This window comes from Mustela lutreola, chromosome X (assembly GCF_030435805.1).
Source record: "Mustela lutreola isolate mMusLut2 chromosome X, mMusLut2.pri, whole genome shotgun sequence".
Lineage (NCBI taxonomy): Eukaryota > Metazoa > Chordata > Mammalia > Carnivora > Mustelidae > Mustela > Mustela lutreola.
The window spans coordinates 129,931,014-129,953,503 of record NC_081308.1 but is presented as its reverse complement, the minus strand read 5'-3'; positions in this window follow the sequence as shown (position 1 = coordinate 129,953,503).

Below are 22,490 nucleotides of genomic sequence, written 5' to 3'. Positions count from 1 at the left end.
AAAGAACCTGTACTCAGAAAACTAAAGAATCCTCATTAAAGAAATTGAGGAAGACCAAAGAAATGGAAAACGTTCCATGCTCATGGATTGGAAGAACAAATATTGTGAAAATGTCTATGCTACCTAGAAAGATCTACACATTTAATGTAATCCCTATCAAAATACCATCAACTGTTTTCAAAGAAGTGGAACAAATAATACTAAAATTTATATAGAACCAGAAAAGATCCCAAATAAATAGAGGAATGTTGAAAAAGAAAATCAAAGCTGGTGGCATTACAGTTCCATACTTCAAGCTCTATTACAAAGCTGTATTCATTAAGACAGTATGGTACTGGCAAAAAAACCTGATGCATAGATCAATGGAACAGAATAGAGAGCCCGGAAATAAACCCTCAACTCTATGGTCAACTAATCTTTGACAAAGCAGGAAAGAATATGCAGTGGAAAAAAGACAGTCTCTTCAACAAATGGTACTGGGAAAATTGGGCAGCCACATGCAAAAGAATGAAAATGGACCATTTCCTTACATCACACACGAAGATAGACTCAAAATGGATGAAAGACCTTAATGTGAGACAGGAATCCATCAGAAATCTTGAGGAGAACACAGGAAGCAACCTCTTCGACCTCAGTCACAGCAACTTCTTCTTAGAAACATCCCCAAATGCAAGGGAAGCAAGGGCAAAAATGAACTACTGGGGTTTCATCAAGAGCAAAAGCTTTTGCACAGCAAAGAAAATAATCAACAAAACCAAAAGACAACCAACAGAATGGGAGAAGATATTTGCAAATGACATATCAGATAAATGGCTTATATCTAAAATCTATAAAGAACTTCTCTAACTCAACACCCGAAGAACAAATAATCCAATCAAGAAATGGGCAGAAATGGGGCACCTGGGTGGCTCAGTCACTTAAGCAGCTTCCTTTGGGCTTGGGTCATGATCCCAGGATCCTGGGATCGAGCCCTGCATTGGGTTCCCTGCTCAGCATAGAGCCTGCTTCTCCCTCTCCCTCTGCCTGCAGCTCTGCCTACTTGTGCTAACTCTCTGTCAAATAAATAAATAAATAATCTTAAAAAAAGGAAATAGGCAGAATACATGAACAGACATTTCTGCAAAGGAGACATCTAAATGGCCAACAGACACATGAAAAAGTGTTTAACATCATTTCACATCAGGGAAATACAAATCAAAACCTCAGTGATAGACCACCTCACACCAGTCAGAATGGCTAAAATTAACCATTCCAGAAACAACAGATGTTGGTGAGGATGTAGAGAAAGGGGATTTCTCCTACATTGTTGCTGGGAATGAAAGATGGTGCAACCACTCTGAAAACCAGTATGTAGGTTCCTCAGAAAGTTGAAAATAAAGCTACCTTATTATCCAGCAATTGCTCTATTGGGTATTTACCCCAAAGATACAAATGTAGTTATCCAAGGGGGCACATGCACCCCAGTGTTTATAGCAGCAATGTCCACAATAGCCAAACTATGGAAATAGCTTAAATGTCTATCAACAGATGAATGGATAGAGAAGATGTGGTATATATTAAAATGGAATATTATGCAGCCATCAAAAATGAAATCTTGCCATTTGCAATGATGTGGATGAAACTAGTGGGTATTATGCTAAGCGAAATATGTTAATCAGAGAAAGACAAATATCATATGATCTCACTGATATATGGAATTTGAGAAACAAGACAGAAGATCATAGGGGAATCAAGGGAAAAATGAAACAAGATGAAACCAGGGAGGGAGACAAACCATAAGAGACTCTTCATCTCAGGAAACAAACTGAAGGTCTCTGGAATGGAGCTGGATGGGAGGGATGGGTAGCTGGGTGATGGATACTGGAGAAGAATATGTGCTATGATGAGTGCTGTGAATTGTTTAAGACTTATGAATCACAGACCTGTACCCCTGAAGCATATAATACATTATATGTTAATTAAAAATGTGCAGTTTATTGTATGTAAATTATATATCACAGTTTTGCTAAAATAAAAATATTGTCTTGGTTGTATCTTGAAGTCTTAATATATGTTGTTTTCACTATCATTAAGTTCTGAGTATTGTTATATTTCCATTGTGATATGATTAAATTCCTAAGTTACTTAGAAGTACATTTTAAAATAATTTCTAAATGCATGGTCATTTGTCTTTTTTGGTTATTACTTTCATATCTCATTTTGCAGTGGCAAAAGATCAGTCTGTATGATATCTAATGCTTTAAAACCTACTGAGGTTTTCAGTAGACCATGATCATTTTTGGGGGGTGTGAATATTTTATACATGAGAAAAGTCTGTGGTCTGTAATAGTTGGCTAAAAATTTATATATGTCATTAGGTCAAGCTATTAATACCTTTCCCCACTGTTTATGAAACTGGTTCTTCTCAATCTAGCTGAACTTGACAACATTCTCTACTGTCTGCCCATTAGTATATTTTTGTTACCACTATTGTAACATTTATTGTAATATGACTTGATTGTGGAGATTTTACAGTGTACTTTGATGGAGCAAGAGTAGAATTCTTACTTAGTATCAGAAGTACCTACTACGAAAAGCCCTTACCTGCAGCTTATTAATAGAGGTAGTGCATGGGGCTATGTATATACCCTATGGAAGTAGCTAACAAACTGAACGACATCTCCATCTGAATAAAGAAGGAAAACAGTCTCACAGGACTCACTAAGCCTAGGTGGGCTAGAACTCAAGACTGCCATGAAAAGGGTACAGTTTGGAGGGTCGCAAACACTAAAGTTGCACTACAGATGCAGGACATGGAATGCTGGCACTAGAACCATGGAGACCAACTGCTGGCTAAAGAAACAGGTGGTGCTAACTAGCTCCACTGCCATTACTTCCAACCAAGTGGATTCTGTACAGTTCTGCTTCTTTCCTTCTCTAGCCTTAGAGCCTAGGCAGTCAAAATGAATGACAAATGGCCATTAAAGTTTATCACTTTGCTTTGTAATATCGACCTTTCAAGACACACACACACACACACACACACACACACACACACACATCTTTCTTTCCCTTACTGAAAATAATGGTATTTAATACCTTCACAATTGAAAACAAAACAAAACAAAACACTCAACCTCATCCCACAAAGCATAGATCCAATTTGTTCATGCATCTAATTCCAAGTCGGGGATCTCTACATGGTATCCAACTTTCCCTTACTTACATCAGGCTCCTGTACTAATAGTGTAACCTATGAACTAAATTTTCAAAATAAATATTCCCCAACACTCCTCATATGTATAATTCAGTATCCAGGTAGTAGCCTGGAACCACAGCAATTTTTCTTAACAGAGAGAATGTTAATTAAAGAATTGCTAACTAGCATAACTTTTGTTAGGTAACTGAAAGGATAAAAAGAAAACTCTAAGCTATCATATAGGTAGTGACTTCAGGAAGTAGAGTTGGTGGAACAGAGAAGAGGTCAAAATTATTGAAACTCTTAGAAACTTACAGGAGCTGAAATCCAGAAGTAGGCAGGAGGAGTAAGTCATATCTCCCTCTTCTAGTCTTGCATTCATCCTTGAGCATGCGTTGTTGGCAAAGCATATTTGCAGAGTCTCAGCTTCAGCATCACAGAGCAGAGCACAGAAGGGTGGGTGTAGAGTTGAGAGAAAATTACTTAATATCTGGCATAGTCTAAGTGCCCCTTTGGCCATTCACCATCATTACATACTCTTTTACACTCCTATACCATACTTCAAAACTTTAATATAATAACTAAAAACTCTGTGTCTGACAAGATCCAACCATCCTTTATATAAAAGAAGATATTCTCACATTCTCTTCAAAATGCATCAAGAAGATGTGGTATATATACACAATGGAATACTATGCAGCCATCAAAAGAAATGAAATCTTGCCATTTGCAACAACATGGATGGAACTAGAGCGTATCATGCTTAGCGAAATAAGTCAAGCAGAGAAAGACAACTATCATATGATCTCCCTGATATGAGGAAGTGGTGATGCAACATGGAGGCTTAAGTGGGTAGAAGAATAAATGAAACAAGATGGGATTGGGAGGGAGACAAACCATAAGTGACTCTTAATCTCACAAAACAAACTGAGGGTTGCCGGGGGGAGGGGGTTGGGGAGAAGGGGGTGGGATTATGGACATTGGGGAGGGTATGTGATTTGGTGAGTGCTGTGAAGTGTGTAAACCTGGTGATTCACAGACCTGGGGATAAAAATATATGTATATAAAAAATATATGTTTATAAAAAATAAAAAAATTAATAATTAAAAAAAAAAAAAATGCATCTCCAAAAATTATTGTATCTACTTTCATGATCAATCTCTGAGATATATTAATTTCTCCTCAAATTCAATCACAATATATTTGAACATTATTTTATATAGAAATAAAACCTTAAATTTAACCACCAACTACACTTGTTTTAAAAAATAGGGGAAGAAGAATAGAAGGGAAGTTTCTATATCTGGTCATGATATCTTCTTTCTTCCACTTCTCATTCCACAATTCTCTTGTCCTCAGTTATGACCTCAACTGGTTAGGGTTTTTATCTGGTAGCATAGACCAAACTTTCATCCCTGAAGGACCTAAACTTCAATGGTCCTGTCTTTTTTTTTCCCCTTAGTTGCTATAATTTTCCTTTAACTTTTTTTTTTTTTTTTTTTTTTTTGGATATGGAAGTATTTATCTTAAAACACCGAGGAGTCCCTTGGGTTCCAGACATGGTGCTCAATGTCCTCATTGTATATCAGCAATACAATCCCCCTTTCATAATTAAGATCAGTCACCACAGTCTGTATAATAATCCCTTTCTTGGAAACCTAGGTGGCTCATTCATTAAATGTCTGCCTCTGTCTCAAGTCATGATCCCAGGGTCCTGGGATCAAGCCCCACATCAGGCTCCCTGCTTGGCAGGAAGCCTGTTTCTTCCTCTCCCACTACCCACCTTCTTGGGTTCCTGCTCTCACTGTCTTTGTCAAATAAATAAATAAAATCTTTTAAAAAAAAAATTAGTCCCTTTCTTTAACTCTTGGTTTAGTAGAATGAAGAGCCAAAATGGCTAGGTAGTTGTCTTACCTTGTATTCAATGGAACTATTATTTTATTCCCTCATGAAAGCATTGCCCCTTTGGAAACTAAGACTACCAAATCAGAAATGCTCTGAATTGTGCTCACTAGTAAGCATAAAGTTCACAAATATGTTATCAGATATAATTGTGAGAGAAGATAGTCTTACTTCTATTCTTTCTTTGATGAACAGACCCACGTATTTTGGCAATGGGAGAGACAGTACCATATACTGGTGTTATAAGCTGAATTATGTCCCTTAAAAATTCATATGCTAAATCCATAATCATGTGATTGTGTTGGGTATAGGGCCTTTAAGGAGGTAACTTACGTTAAATGAGATCATAAAAGTGGAGCCCTATCTGATAAAAGTGGAATCCTTACAGAAGAAAAGACACTATTAGTTCTTGCTCTCTCTCCAACATGTGAGTACACAGCGAGAAGACAGTCATCAGAAAGTCAGGAAGAGAGCTCTCACCAGAAATAAAACCCTGTTGGAACCTTGATCTTGGACATTCCAGCCTCCAGAGCTTTAAGAAAATAAATTTCTACTGTTTAAACTATTCAATGTATGGTATTTTGCTATGCGAGCATAGCAGACTGAGACAACTGGTCTCTAATTCAAAGCATATACCATATATTATAAAACAGAGCCCCATCATTTCAAGTTGTCTTATCCCAGCAGTATGGTCTTTTACTTCTATTATGCCAGATACTTCAGAGTAATTAGGTATGTGGTAAAGCATTGAGTTACATGAACATGAGTCTATTGTTACACTTTTTTTTTTTTTGCAGTCAAATTATTTCTTTGACTAAAAGCATTGCCATGCTGAACACCATTATGATACATTAGGCAACCAATGAGCTCATGAATTGTGATAAGGGTAGAAGTATTTCATGTAGGGAGGACAAACCCATATTTTTAACATGTCTATTCCTACAGAGATGAACCTCTTCCTCCTCTGTGTTAGAATAGGGCCACGATAACCAGGTTGCCACCACATGGTTAGCTGGTCTCTCTCAAGGAAATGTTGCCACATCAAGTACTTAGTGTTGTTCTCTGATGTTGGCAGGTAGGATGTTCAACAGTAGTGATAACCAGGTAAGTTGCTGACCGCATGCTAACCCTGTCACCATGACCACTCTGTTCATGGAATCACTGAATGAAAATTTGGATGGCTGGGAAAGAGGCTGGAAGAAATTGAAAGAAAGTACCTTTTTTATCTGTTACTTAAAAAAATTTAGGGGTGCCTGGGTGGCTCAGTGGGTTAAAGCCTCTGCCTTCGGCTCAGGTCATGATCTCAGGGTCCTGGGATCGAGCCCCACGTCGGGCTCTCTGCTCCGCAGAGAGCCTGCTTTCTCCTCTCTCTCTCTCTGCCTGCCTCTCTGCCTACTTGTGATCTCTGTCTGTCAAATAAATAAAAATCTTTTAAAAAATTGAGGTATAATTGGTATACAACACTATATTAGTTTCAGGTATATGATAAGTCAATATTTGTATATATTGCAGAATGATCACTGCAATAATTCTAGTTAACATCCATCCCCATACATAGGTACAGAATTTTTTTCTTGCAACGAAAACTTTTAAGATCTACTCTCTTAGCAACTTCCAAATATGTAACACAGTATTATTAACTGTAGTCTCCATGTTGTCAGTGTACTCTTTTGTCTGTGTAATCACTGAGCTGCCTCTGCAATGTATGCCATTAGTTAGCATTCACATGGTACAAAAATAACTTCATGCTCTGACCACACTGAGAGGTCTTTTATTGTCACTCGTCTTCAATTCTACCCCTTCCAAGTCCTGACCATATAACTAAACTATTGAGAAGTTCCCATGAGTCAGCATAAATTTGTACATCTGGCCATCTTTCATTCTGGATCAAGTTGACAACAAAATGTACAGCTTGAATCTTGGCCCACTGGGAGACTTTCCCTTCACCGTTGTCCTTTAGGGTTACCTCTGACTGGGGCTTTAATGTCCAATTCCAGAATATCATACAGAAAATCTATAAAATAGGTCTGATATGTCTTCTCAGCCAAATCATTTAAAAGATTACCTATGAAACCATAAATGTGAATACAATGAGAGGAGTCAATGTAGCAGGTGTCGGTCTAAATCACCTGTTCTTACAAATTACTTGGATTTTTAAGACCTGCCTCAGCTGTTAGCAATCATTTCCACCTGGTGAAAAAGTTCTGCTGTGTATGCTCAACGTTAAGCCTTTCTGGGTCAAATAATAACTAGTTCATGATAAGAAAGTGGGCTGCATGATCATTTAATAGCACATGATTAGGTATTCATTCTATATTAAAGCTCAGAAGCAATCCAGGGCTGTTTTGCAAAAGCTAAGTATAGATTTTCTCCAAAAATCCTAGAGATATGGTATATGATTCTCATAGTGATGCTTCCAAGAGGTTCCACGTAGCATTGCTATTTACCACAGATAATGAATCTGCTGGATTATAAGGCCAAAATGAAAAAGCAGCTTGCACAGTTTTGCTGCAGCTTGCACTCACTGCTGAGTCTTTTCTTTCTCTGGCCCTTAACGATACTGGAAACCTTAGGGATTACTGAGTAAATAGTACAATTAGGATATCCAAATGTAGTATATATTGCCTCATAAATTTAAAAAAAGAATAAGGAAATAAAATTGTGTCTCTTTCTTTGATAGGTGGTTAAAAAAAAACAGGAATTTTTCTTTTCCTTTTGGTGACTATAGTGATTCTTCAAAGCACTGAACCCTCTGAAACTTCACTAAGGTAGTGGATCCCTGAATTTTCATGTGTTTTTTTTTTTCCTCTTCTACTCTCTGATTCATACATGTCTTACCAAGGCAATTAAAGTACATGCCATTCCATGCACTTCTTTCTCATATGTAATTAGCATAATGCTGCCAGGAGAGTAGACCAGTGTGTAGTATGAAATGTCCAAACAATCAAAATGTCTAGGCTCTATATTTTGGGGGGGAAAACAGAATAGTTGATGGCTCCTTGAGGAAAAACTGTGAAGATGTACTATGTGCTCTTCTGGGTAAAGTAAACATTTCTGGAGATTTTTTAAAATTAGTCTGGAGAAAAGCATTGTAAAGGTCAGTAGATGAATAGCAAATGTCAGGAGCTATGTTGATTTTCTTCAGCAGAAACACTGTATGTGCAAAAACAGCTTAAAATTGAAATCACTACCTGATTAAGATAAAAATAATCAACAGTTATTCTCTAAGATCTATCTTTCTTCTCTGCAAGCCAAAAAGATGAGTTAAGTGGAGGTGTTAAAAGTATCACATCCTTGAATTTTGATGAGCTGTTATATTTAAGTTATTTTGTAATTTTATAGCCAGCATAATTTTGTTCAGTGCCCTATTGTCAGTAATATTGGCCCTACAGCTACAAGAAGTAAATTATTTTGGGTTACCACAAGAACTCTCTCTGGTTCTCTATGATTTGAGTTTAAAGTGTATAGACTCAATCTTGTCATTTTCATTCTATACAAGCTCCATTTTACTCAAAAGAGTTTATCCAACTCTACAGGCTTTGTGATAATAATTACTTTCATAGCAGTCAATATAGCAGCAGTTTGGACTCTCAAAGCATGTATGTTAACAAGAATCCCATGACAGTCAGCAGAAGATATACACGAATTGCCAACATCCCAGTTTATATTGACTCAGAGTTGAGCATTATACTCTATCCCAAAGACACAACCAAACTAATCTCCGAATACAACTTTAGGGTGTTTCCTGGAGCCACTTCTGTTATTGCCTTCTTTATAAACAAGGAGACAGAAATAGCACAAATAATTTGAACAGAGAGGACTTAATATAAAGAATTATTTACTAGGTATAAAATTATTAACTACATGACTTTAAGGGTAAAATGAGAAAGTTCAAAGGGATCATGGAGGTAATAACTACCAGAAGTAGCAGGGTCTGTGGAGCAAAGTGGAGGGGTTGGAATTTTAAAATTTAATAAAGACATTGAAACTGAGGGGAATGGTGTTGTGTAATTGAAGCAAAGACTTCTGATAAAAGAAACTTCTCAGCTAGCATTGGTTTTCCTGAGCTTAGAGGAGCATGACAACTAGATTTCTGGACTGGACACTCTTTATCTGATTTCTCAAAAAAGATTTCAATGAAATTAGTTCTGCAAGTATTAGAAAAACTGCAAATAGGATCATTTGCTTCTGTCAGAAAGAACTTCATATGCCTACATTAGGAAGCATTGCTGGAATGATACCCAGAAGAACTGCAAGAAGACCACAGAAGCAAAGAGGAAAAAGCCAGTCTCTCCTTTTTCCTCCAAACTTAGTATCTCTCTGGTATCTTCTATTGGTAGAACTTAACAGGCATTCAGCAGGCAAAGTAGAAATCTGGTTTACAAAGTCCCGGGCCCAGCATCACAAAGCAGGGTATAGAAGAAGAATTGAATTGAAATTTTAAAAAAGAAAATATTAAAAAGCAAGTAATCCATAAAAAAGAAGAAGAAAGAAAATGTAAAATTAATTGATATATAAAAAGTATAGGGATACCTGTGTGGCTCAGTTGGTTAAGCATCTGCCTTCAGTGCAGGTTGTGACACTGGGGTCCTGGGATGGAGCCACACATTGGGTTCCCTGCTCAGAAGGAGCCTGCTTCTCCCTCTCCCTTTAATGTTCCCCCTTGCTTGTGCTAGCTCTCTCTTTTGTGCTTACTCTCTCTCAAATAAGTAAAAAAATTCTTCAAAGGAATGTATATATGACATAGCAAGTTCAGATATGAACAATAAATCTTTATTTCTGAAATAGGACACGAGGCTATGGGTGATATTTGACTTATTTTCTTCAATATCATTTCATGCTCTCATTTTTAAATATTTTGATAGAAACATTACATACATATACATAAAAATAGATAAATTATACACATATATATATCCAGAAGGTATTATGATTGTTTCACACCAGGGTCACAAAAAATCAGGTCAAGAAATAGAACATAACTAGCATCCCAGAAATCCCCTCAATGACTTTTCTAATAACTCCCCCAACCAACAAACACAAAGACGAACATTGTTCTGACTGTTAACATCATAGTGTTACATGTTTTTAACATAATAATGGACACACACACAGCAGGTAGTTTCTATCTAAATATATTTCTTTTTTAATTTTTTAAAATTAATTAATTAATTAATTAATTTTTATAAACATATATTTTTATCCCCAGGGGTACAGGTCTGTGAATCACCAGGTTTACACACTTCACAGCACTCACCAAAGCACATACCCTCCCCAATGTCCATAATCCCAACCCCCTCCCCCCAGCAACCCTCAGTTTGTTTTGTGAGATTAAGAGTCACTTATGGTTTGTCTCCCTCCCAATCCCATCTTGTTTCATTGATTCTTCTCCTACCCACTTAAGCCCCCATGTTGCATCACCACTTCCTCATATCAGGGAGATCATATGATAGTTGTCTTTCTCTGCTTGACTTATTTCGCTAAGCATGATATGCTCTAGTTCCACCCATGTTGTCACAAATGGCAAGATTTCATTTCTTTTGATGGCTGCATAATATTCCATTGTGTATATATACCACATATTCTTGATCCATTCATCTGTTGATGGACATCTAGGTTCATTCCATAGTTTGGCTATTGTGGACATTGCTGCTATAAACATTTGGGTGCAGGTGCCCCTTTGGATCACTACATTTGTATCTTTAGGGTAAATACCCAGTAGTGCAATTGCTGGGTCATAGGGCAGTTCTATTTTCAACATTTTGAGGAACCTCCATGCTGTTTTCCAGAGTGGCTGCACCAGCTTACATTCCCACCAACAGTGTAGGAGGGTTCCCCTTTCTCCGCATCCTCACTAGCATCTGTCATTTCCTGACTTGTTGATTTTAGCCATTCTGACTGGTGTGAGGTGATATCTCATTGTGGTTTTGATTTGTATTTCCCTGATGCCGAGTGATATGGAGCACTTTTTCATGTGTCTATTGGCCATCTGGATGTGTTCTTTACAGAAATGTTTGCTCATGTCCTCTGCCCATTTCTTGATTGGATTATTTGTTCTTTGGGTGTTGAGTTTGCTAAGTTCTTTATAGATTCTGGACACTAGTCCTTTATCTGATATGTCGTTTGCAAATATCTTCTCCCATTCTGTCAGTTGTCTTTTGATTTGTTTAACTGTTTCCTTTGCTGTGCAAAAGCTTTTGATCTTGATGAAATCCCAATAGTGCATTTTTGCCCTTGCTTCCCTTGCCTTTGGCGATGTTCCTAGGAAGATGTTGCTGCGGCAGAGGTCGAAGAGGTTGCTGCCTGTGTTCTCCTCAAGGATTTTGATGGATTCTTTTCGCACATTGAGGCCCTTCATCCATTTTGAGTCTATTTTCGTGTGTGGTGTAAGTAAATGGTCCAATTTCATTTTTCTGCATGTGGCTGTCCAATTTTCCCAACACCATTTATTGAAGAGGCTGTCTTTTTTCCATTGGACATTCTTTCCTGCTTTGTCGAAGATTAGTTGACCATAGAGTTGAGGGTCTATTTCTGGGCTCTCTATTCTGTTCCATTGATCTATGTGTCTGTTTTTGTGCCAGTACCATGCTGTCTTGATGATGACAGCTTTGTAATAGAGCTTGAAGTCCGGAATTGTGATGCCACCAACGTTGGCTTTCTTTTTCAATATCCCTTTGGCTATTCAAGGTCTTTTCTGGTTCCATATAAATTTTAGAATTATTTGTTCCATTTCTTTGAAAAAGATGGATGGTACTTTGATAGGAATTGCATTAAATGTGTAGATTGCTTTAGGTAGCATAGACATTTTCACAATATTTATTCTTCCAATCCAGGAGCATGGAACATTTTTCCATTTCTTTGTGTCTTCCTCAATTTCTTTCATGAGTACTTTATAGTTTTCTGAGTATAGATTCTGTGTCTCTTTGGTTAGGTTTATTCCTAGGTATCTTATGGTTTTGGGTGCAATTGTAAATGGGATTGACTCCTTAATTTCTCTTTCTTCTGTCTTGTTGATGGTGTAGAGAAATGCAACTGATTTCTGTGCATTGATTTTATATCCTGACACTTTACTGAATTCCTGTATAAGTTCTAGCAGTTTTGGAGTGGAGTCTTTTGGGTTTTCCACATATAGTATCATATCATCTGCGAAGAGTGATAATTTGACTTCTTCTTTGCCGATTTGGATGCCTTTAATTTCCTTTTGTTGTCTGATTGCTGAGGCTAGGACCTCTAGTACTATGTTGAATAGCAGTGGTGATAATGGACATCCCTGCCGTGTTCCTGACCTTAGCGGAAGAGCTTTCAGTTTTTCTCCATTGAGAATGATATTTGCGGTGGGTTTTTCATAGATGGCTTTGATGATATTGAGGTATGTGCCCTCTATCCCTACACTTTGAAGAGTTTTGATCAGGAAGGGATGCTGTACTTTGTCAAATGCTTTTTCAGCATCTATTGAGAGTATCATATGGTTCCTGTTCTTTCTTTTATTGGTGTGTTGTATCACATTGACTGATTTGCGGATGTTGAACCAACCTTGCAGCCCTGGAATAAATCCCACTTGGTCGTGGTGAATAATCCTTTTAATGTACTGTTGAATCCTATTGGCTAGTATTTTGGTGAGAATTTTTGCATCTGTGTTCATCAAGGATTTTGGTCTGTAGCTCTCTTTTTTGATGGGATCCTTTGCATTTGAACAACAGTAGGAAATGTGTGGCATTCCATACGAAGGGACTCTCATTCTAGCCCCAATTCTGTTACTTCCTGGCTGTGTGATCTTAGGCAAGTCATTTAATTTCTCTGGGACTCAGTTGCCTCATCTGGGAAGAGGGAAAAATAATGTCCACCTCATATAATTGAAGTAAGGATTAAATCAAATCTTGAAGATGAAGATTATTTTTAAAATACAAAGTGCTATATATAATATCATTCATAGTGTTAATAAGTCAGTCTCTAACCTGGACCTCTGTCCCATGATCCTGCTTGATACAGTCAACTGCCTCCTATAACTTTCCACTTGGTCATCCCACAGACACCGCAGATTCAACATATTCCAAACTACCAAAACTTTTATCTTCCATCGAAGGGCATTCTGCCTCTGCTATGGGGTCTATTTCAGTGAAGCACACTTGAGGCACTAGGAGGCCACACTTAAAACTTGAAAGTTTCCATAGGCTGAACCCTCCTTCACCATCTACATCCAATCTGTTACCAAAAACCAGGCTAAGACCAAAACATGATGGAATCAAAATCCTTTTTCTCTACCTGCTCTGCCTTGACCTAGGTCAGAGTCTCAGTATTTCTCTCCTGGAATATTGCAATAACATCTTAAGAGATTCAGCTACCTCTAGTCTCATACTCCATATTTCCAAATTAATACTTACCATCCTGGCCTTACTGGTCTTTGAAAAATATAAATCTGACATGCCAAACTCCTCTACCTAAATCATGCAATGTTCCTTAAAATTGATAACCCAGTCTTAGCACCTTGACATTAGAGATACATGCCAGCTTCACTTCCCACCCTATCCCTCTATGTACCCAGTGTTCTCACCACTCCTAACCAGAGGCATCTTAAACAGACCATGTCTCTCTAACCTCCATGCCCCTTTTCTATTCTGATATACCTTGAACATTTCATAGAATTACATCCTTCTGGGAGTATGTAGCTTTACAATGAATTGACATCAAAAGCTCCCGTGCCGTAGCTTTCTTCAACTTCCAGTGATTTTCCCCCCAACACAACCTCACACAGAAGACAATTGCTAACTGTGGAATATCCAAAATCCTAAGACAGCATGAACACTGGACAGCGTTCTGGGTTAATTGTCAGATGCCTTTAAGTTCATTCAGTTCTTGTTCCAATTCAAGTTCTGCCACTAAAGATAAAAGCCAACTACACTGTGTTATCTGTGAGATGGTCCTCAAAGACACTGTTGAGCAGCTGAATTAAGCAACATAACAGCTCACATTACCTCTGGACCTCCTTATAAATGTTTTTTGTTGTCTGGGTCAATCTAAGTAAGGGTTTTTATTACTCACAGCTAAAAGCACTATAAATGTTCCAACACAATAGCTGACTCAAGCAATAACACAGGCCTGCAAAATATACATGGGAGATATCATCTCTCTTACATCAATCAAGCAAACAAAAATAAAATCAGGCTCAGAGAAGGAAAGTAATTAACACACTGAAAATTCTATGGTTAATTCTATTGATTAAAGCTATTTGCAGTCTGGATTATCAGGTGGATAAGCACTGGTCCCTTTCTAATTACATTATTAAGTTGCAACAGGTTGGGTAACCATATTTCCACAGGATATTAGAACTGAGTGTAGACTAAGTAAACAGACTCTAAGTAAAGTCGTAAGGGCCTGTCCATGAAGAAATGGTAGAAATTTTCATGTCAACTTTGGGACATCCAGATGAGTGTGATGTCTCTGTATTCTTGGCTAATCTTTGGTCCATACAGTATCCGAAGCATTAAGATAATGTTTCACCTACTTGTGTGTGTGTGTGTGTGTGTGTGTGTGTGTGTGTGTGTGTGAGAAAATGATTAATGAATGTCACAGAGATTCTAGTGACCTATAAAGAGGGAACTCAGATCATACCTGCCTATGTGGGCAGGGCAAAAGAGTAGTAGGGATGGGCTCTTTAATTATCAGTTTAAATGTTTTTGTTTTTGTTTTTGTTTTTTTCTGGCCAACTTAGAATTGAAAAGCAAGGAGTCTGATTGACCTTTCTACCTTCCCTCAGGTAATTCTTCACTCATGTCAAAGGACATTTTGCTATACAGCTAGTCTAAAAGTGATACAAGATGTCCTGTGAGTAGTGGTCAGCCCATCCCTGGTTCGATCTAAGGATGAATGGCCCACTTGTGTGGGGAGACAATAAAAGAGATTCATATTTCAGGAAGAAGTTAGTACCAGCTTCACCAAATCTTTTATTATCCCTTCCAAATACTGATTCCCCTTACAGCCCATCTAATGCGAGGCCCTTTGAGATGAAAACATATTCTCTGTTGTTGTTGTTTTTTTTCTCTTGTCAAAATTTCCCATAGAGATAGGAAGTCTCAAATTTATTTGGCCCACCATGGAGTCCTTTCTATTTCATACAAGAGCGCCAGCCCTAATAATTTTGGAACGGAGGCCCAACCAGTGATACTATTGATGATGCATCAGAAAAGAAAGAACAACTGCTTTTTACAAAGACCTTTCTACATTAAAACTACATATTTCCTATCCTAGGTGAATTCACCTCTTAGTCTGTTGGAACCAATTGGTTTTATAGAACCAGCCACTTCACATTGTAGATTCAGTGGCAGAGCTTCCATACAGGGAGCCTCTCAGAGCACTTAATGGAGCCACACACTCCCAAATGTTACAAATGATAGGCAGTGGGACCCAGCAAGCATTATGAACTTGCCAATCAGTTTTCCAAAGCCTTGTGGGGAAAAATGTCTTTCATGAAATAGGCTACATTTGCCCAGAGCACTAGAGAAAAAGAGCATCTCTTGGTAATTCCAACAAAAGACTCCTTCCTTTCCTCCTTGGCCTACGTACGAGGCAGGGAAGTGTGTCTGCTGAGGGAGGGCAAATAAGACACGGACTCTTCCATCTAGCTGCCTAGCTTCATCCCCACCCAGAAACCACCCTGCTCCTAGTCATTGTTGAAGAATCTGTTCTCATGGAAACTTTGACTATTAGAAAATTTTTTCTAGAGCTGGAGTGAAGAAATGCAACTCCTCAGGGCTACTGGCCCTCGGAAGCTCTATCCCCTGAATTTTGGGCTTAGGAAAACAGGCAAGCCAATAAACCATCCACACTGTTTAGTGCAAAGTCCTGCAGCTCTGAAGGATGAGTCATCTGCTTTTACCACCACTTGAAATAAATGATAATGGCTTGGCAGCCTCTCATATATTAATAGCTTTGTCATTTTACCTTCCTCCTGCTCCCTTTACTCCACATTGGAATTAGAGATGGCAAAACTAGTTTCAGAGCTGAGTGCCTGAATGTCCAAGTTACCCAGAAGGTCCAGAAGGACCCAGGACATTTTTTTGCACCCTGCCCAGATTGACAGGCTGTTGTCCTTCTCCTGCAGCAATTCTTGGCTACATTACCACTTTTAATGGTCCCAAGGTATTTTGTACTGGAAATTATCAGATTTACTTCCTTAACTGGGTATTGCCTGTTCCTCGCATAAGAATGTAAGCTTTAGGGGTACCTGGGTGTCTCAGTTCATAGTCCCAGGGTCCAGCCCAGCATCAGGCTCTCTGCTCAGCAGGGAGCCTGCTTCCTCCTCTCTCTCTCTCTCTCTCTCTCTCTCTCTCTCTCTCTTTCTCTCTGCTTACTTGTGATCTCTGCCTGTCCAAAAAAAAAAACAAAAAAAAAAAAACCCAAAACCAAACAAACAAAAAAACACGTAAGCTTCATGAAGGCAGGGACTTAGTGTGGCTTGTCACTGTATCCCCAGCACCCAGAACAGCATCTGTGAGAAAGGAGAGGGGATTTCAAAACGTTAGCCCCTCCCTATATAAGAAAGGGAGGATATACAAAGAGGGCAGGACTTGGTAATGGGGAAAGGGTTCTATGAAACGGAGAACAGAACTCTCTGTAACAAGGGGATTCTTGATATAAAGTCCCATTTCCCCAAACCCCTACTACAAACATGAGGGTCATAGTTCAACCTATGGTTAATCTTGGACTTAATCATTAAGCTTAAGTGGTTAGAAGAAATAAAACCCTGGAGATTATAAGTGAAATGTTTCATCTTCTATTTAGTGTCTTCACTTTGCCTATACAACAGGGAGCTTCAGTTGCCTGTGCTATGTGATGAAGATTTCTTCTACTTCTCTTACTCCTCCCTAAGGAGAAGCAGTGGCATACCTGACTGGTAAGAGAGAACAAAGGAAAACACAAGCCACCCTTGGTTCTTCTGTGCCAGACTTCTGAGATATGCAGGAAGGCCACTTGCCTTTTGTAGCTGCCTGTCCTCAGGAAAGGTAGTTAAGTTTAATTTGAAGGAGGGATGAGGGATAGGATGGCATTTATGGAAGCCAGTTTGGAGCCTCAGCTCCTTTTATTAAGGGATGTGGGGAATCATTTGTTCTCCTCTCTCTGTCTGAGCCCTATATCTTATTTTTAAATTACTATGAATTTGGAGCAGATAGGATAGGGATGCAGGTAATCATATCCCTCAAACTCCAGGGAGACCCACCACATTCCACAACCCAGTTCCTGTAAGTCTCTGTGCTCATTGCTTTCTATATAGCACATCCATCCCTGCACTGCTCTGTGCTTCTGTAACTATAATCAGACCCTGACCACTCTGGCATCCCCTATATCTTCAAAGCCTCCCACTAGGCCACCAGCACCTTGCTGTATGAGAGAGAGGCCTCCACCTTCCCACCTCTTTATCCAAGTGTTAACTCTAACTCCTCTCCACCTGGAGGGCATGGCTTCCCATGCAGGCCTCTCATTCACACACTCAGTCACTGATCCAGTCGATACGGTGAGATAGGGCACCAGCTCTGGGGGCCATTTGAAGGGGTTTATTCTCCTGTACTCCATGTCTCTTAGGGTCTCAGGTAGGGTTGTCACCTTCTATAGTGCTGCTTCCAAACCATTACATCTTACCCCCTTTTGCTGACTTAATAACATCATCTTCACCCTCATTCCAATGTAGCATAGTTTTCACTCTATACTTGGGCTTTCCCATCAACTTATACATATGCTATCACTTCTCCCATATAACCTCTTGACTCTCCTTCTTTCTCCAACAACTGTCCCATTTATCTGCTGTCCTCTGCAATGAAACTCCCCCAAGGAATTTTATATGCTCCTTATTTCTAATGCTCCATCCAGCCAAAAACACACATCATACAAACTTCTTTTGTCAAAGTCACGAATGACTTACATATTGTTAACTACAATGATTAAGCCTTACTCTTATCCCACTTGACCTTCTAAGCAGAATTCAAGCTATTCGAGGAATAGGAGGTCTAGAATCTGTTTTGTCCTTCTTGACTTCAATGATGCCTCACTCTTGATTATTCTCTCACCTCACTTAATTTAAATTTAAATTTAAATTTAAATTTCCCTCCTGAAGGACTTCCTCCCCCCCTCTTTCCCCCAATTGGCTTCTTCCTTGTAGCCTATAAACAGATGTAATTCATCTTTAAGACACAAAAATCAGAATTTTCCAAATATTTTCTTCCCCTAACTGTTGCACTCTGACCTCCTTCACTGTAAACTTCTTAAAAAGTTGTCTGTGTTTTCTGGCTTTACATCCTCACCTCACACATTCACTTCTCACAGAAGACACTGAAGTTCTTTCCTTGAACCTCTTTCTCTTATTCTCTGAGGCCTTGGTCCAGGCCATAGGGACCCAGAGAAGAATCAGACATGTCCTCTTCATTAAGCCCCATCTCCTCTTTTGGTCTGGGAGACAGTGACAGCTCTCCTTGCTTTCCTCACTGCCCCTTTTCTGCACTCCTCAACCCTCTGTCAACTGGCCTCCACCCCAATGCTCCACTGCAACAGCTTCGGTCAAGCTTGCCAATAACTTCCCTGTTGATAAACCCAATCAGCATAATTCAATCCTTGTCTCACTCGAATGTTGTTGAACCTGCCATCCAATAGAAATTCTCCTTTCTTCTTTTGGTTACTGTGACAGCTCTCTCAAGACTCAGGCTTTTCATATCTTCTTTCCCCTTGGGTGATTGCATCTAGTCCCATGGCTTTAAATAGCACCCATGTGCTGGGACTCTCAATCTCCATCCCCAGCAATGCCTTTCCTCCCTTGTAAACTGGACCTGAGTACCATCAGCCTAGGGTGCTGGCTCAGTGATCCAATTCCCCAAGGTCTAGAATCTGTTTTGTCCAGTCCATTATCACCTTCTGTAAATAGAAGCCCAGCTCTGCCATGCACATCTGGGGCTGGGCACTTGCTCTTTCTCCCTGGTCAGACACTTGCTAGGTACTGTTCAAGACCTTAGGGATACCAGGTGTACCTTCACTGCTAATTTTCAGTAATTATCAGTAATGGCGAGAATTACACATAAGTTTTGTTAATTCAGCTAATATCTAGTGGAGGATCTGAAATTCAAACCCAGTTCCACCTATAGGGGGACACAGGGACACACGACCTAATCACTGTCCTGTGCTGCCTCTGCCTCTACTATCCATTTGTTCTGACGCCTGAATGTCCCCTGCTTGCCCCTTCATCCATTTAATCTCTCAGCTTAGCCCTGTGGAGATTCTTCCCCCAGCCTGCTTCCCCCAGTATTCCAGGCACCTTGGTCTTGCTGTAAGCCCAGATACGTAACTAGCTAAGACTATTGCAAAACTTATTGGGATGAAAATTTTCCCTTTGGTCTAACAGGAAAAACACATTGTGCATGTGTTACAGTTTGGGCCACGCTAGACGGGAACACAGAGATGTTATGACCAGCAGCTCTGGTTTTACCCCTAAACCACATGTATAACATGACACATGGTGGGTTGGTATTGATTATTAAAAGTGATCATTCACAACTGACAAAGGGGTTGCACAGGGCTATTCTAATCAATGTGTAGTTTGGTTTAGTTATCAAAATAGAGCTGATATGTTAACTTTTTTGTTTATATCCAGCTTGAATAGCTAATTGTAGAGAGATATATTTGAAGTAATCAGAATAGGGAAGTGGGGAGACACACACACACACACACACACACACACACACACACACACATCTAGACAATAAACATTAAGGTTCTTGGGACATCAGAAAGTGAAACACAAAATGCAAGGGACTATTCTCATTACTGTGACTAAAAGATCACCCCCTCTTCCTTCTGCCTTCCTTACTACTGTTCTGCCACCCTGGTCACCTGGGGGAAGACCCTGCACCTTCTCTAGCAATCCTATTTCTTTTGCCTCCTCCCTGACTCCAAGTAGATCTCATTTAAACCTCCCCCATGTTGTTCTCTCCCCTCTGATCATCCTGAGAGCTCTGCTCACATTCAGATCCATACAACTCCTTTTCTGGGAGAAAATGGGCTCCAGCCTGTCCTTCCTGAAAACACTCTTGCCTGACCTATCAGAAGGGTGAGTCTCCTCGAAGAACAGTTCTGACATGCAATGATCCTGTTTGAAACTCTTCTGTAACCTCCCCCTTGCCTACAAGAAAAAGTACAGGTTCTTGGCTCAGCATTCAAGGCACAGAAATAGCCTGTCCAGCCTGCCACTCCAGCATGATCTCCCACAATGTCTCTTCATGCAAATAACTCCCGGCAAACTCTTCCTTGTTTTTTATCAAGCACCACACATTTCTGATTTCAGTATCTTGGCTGACTCTATGCTAGGAATGCCCATCTCTGTATCTCTGCTGGTAAGGCTCGTCTATTGCTACAAATCTCAAGTCCCTGTAAAGCATAGGCTCCTCCTCCTGCCTGCAGTTTCCAGAACTGCCCAGCCAGAGGGAGACCTGGTCTTTCTGGGAACTCCAAGGCACTCATGACTTTCTACCTTGTGCTAGTAATTTCTGAGAGAAGTCCCTTCTCCTTTTTTTGAGCCATGCATGTGAGAACCAAAACTATGTCCAAGGCCTTGCTTTATATCCCTCCATTGCCAAGCCCATGGCCTGGTATACACAAGCACACAGAGAGCACTGTGAGAACTGCAACACAGTGATCAGGCTCTGACTTTTAGAAGGCTCATGAGGTTTCACAGCTCCTTGTAGCTATCCTGTTGGATGAGGTGGGTAAGGAGAATGGTAAAATGTGACTACTCTCCACCCTTAAGAGAAAGGTGCCCCGAGTGGGTCCTCTGACTAAAAAGCTATAACTGCTTGCCTCTTTTGGCTGCCCGGGACTCAGTCACTTATTCAGTGACCAACGAATGCTGGTCATTAAGCACTGCACTCAACCCAGGGGAGGACAGGGAAATCAGTGAAACCTCCATCTCTTGGAACTCCAGTGTCAGTGAAAGTAGGGACATCCATATAAGATACTTCAAGCCTAAGGCTGCTCTGCACAGCACTCTGGTGCTGGACAGGAGGGCTGGCAGATAATGGACAGCGTTCTTCTTGTAGTGAGCTTGGGAATGCTCTGCACTTGCTGGTCCCTGCTTTGCAGCATATCTCCCTACAGCAAGAATGACTACATAATCTGCAGGGCTGAGGGAAAAGTAAAAATACAGGGGCACAGTTCAAAAATTATGAAGGATTTTAAGAGGAGGGCAGCAAAGTGTTAAACAAAGTGGGGCTCTTCTCTACAGGTCACAAGCCCATGAAGTTTGCCTTGTTAAAGGGCTAGGAAGCATGCACACCAGAGGCCTGAATGTGCCCTGCAGTGTTTTTTGCTCCCTTGCACAGAGGCTGAAGGGAGGCTAGGTCCCAGTAAACTCAGTGGCACTGGCACATACACAGCTGCACACGGGCCAAAACCAAATATTTGTTGAGTGCCTATTTTGTACGCAGAACATATCTAGGTTTCAGAGATATGCTGGAAAACCAGACAGACGTGTATTTTGGTTTGGTTTGGCTTGGTTTCTGTCACTGAGCTTACTTCAGTCAGGAGAACCCACTATACACAAGCTCACAAAGAACTGCCCAAGAAGACCATCAGTGAGTGGGCAATATTGTGGAGATGACAAAGTAGAGTGATGGGCTAAGGATAGAGAGCTTGTATTAGGTTAGCTTGGTACAGCAAGGCTCTCCAAGGAGCCTTCTGACAGCTAAGATGCACGCAGCCCCTTGTAGAGCAGCAGGTAAGGATGCTGTTAATGTCCACTATCCGCTTGACAGGCAAATCTCTGCAATCCTTTCCCTTCTCAAGTGAATCATGAGGTTCTGGGTGACAAAGAGGAAGTCCAGGGATACTTGAGACTATTCCCACTGAGGAATGGGGGCACTGACCTCCACTCTCATCCCCAACCCCAGTGCTTTCTCACTTCTATTTCTGGCATGACTGAGAGCCAAGTTTCCCGAAAGCCAGTCCAGGCAGTCTTGGAGAGTTTTCTGAGGTCCCCCAGATGGTTCCTCTCAGAACCAGGCCCCTGGGGCTAAGCCTGGACCCACACTGAGTCAGTTATTGCCTCTCTGCAGTTAAGGGAAAATGCTCTAGTGAATGCCTAGGCCTGGTCCTCTGCCGGTGGGTCTTCCCCTGCCCCCCAATACCTGAGAAACAGGCCTGTGTAGTAGCTCAGATGATAGCTTGCTGGGGAGATTCCCCACCCCACCACCACCCCCCCCCCCCAGCCAAGACTCTTTTCTTCCCCTGTGCCAAGGAAGGTACTCAGTTACTAGCTTCCTTCTGATGCCAAGAGATGCTCTGAAGGACTGGAAGGTCTGGAGTGAGGGTAAGGGCAAGGTCAGAGGCCAGGAGACCTGGGGAAGCAACAGGTGATAGGGGCGGGGGCAGAGGGCTGGAA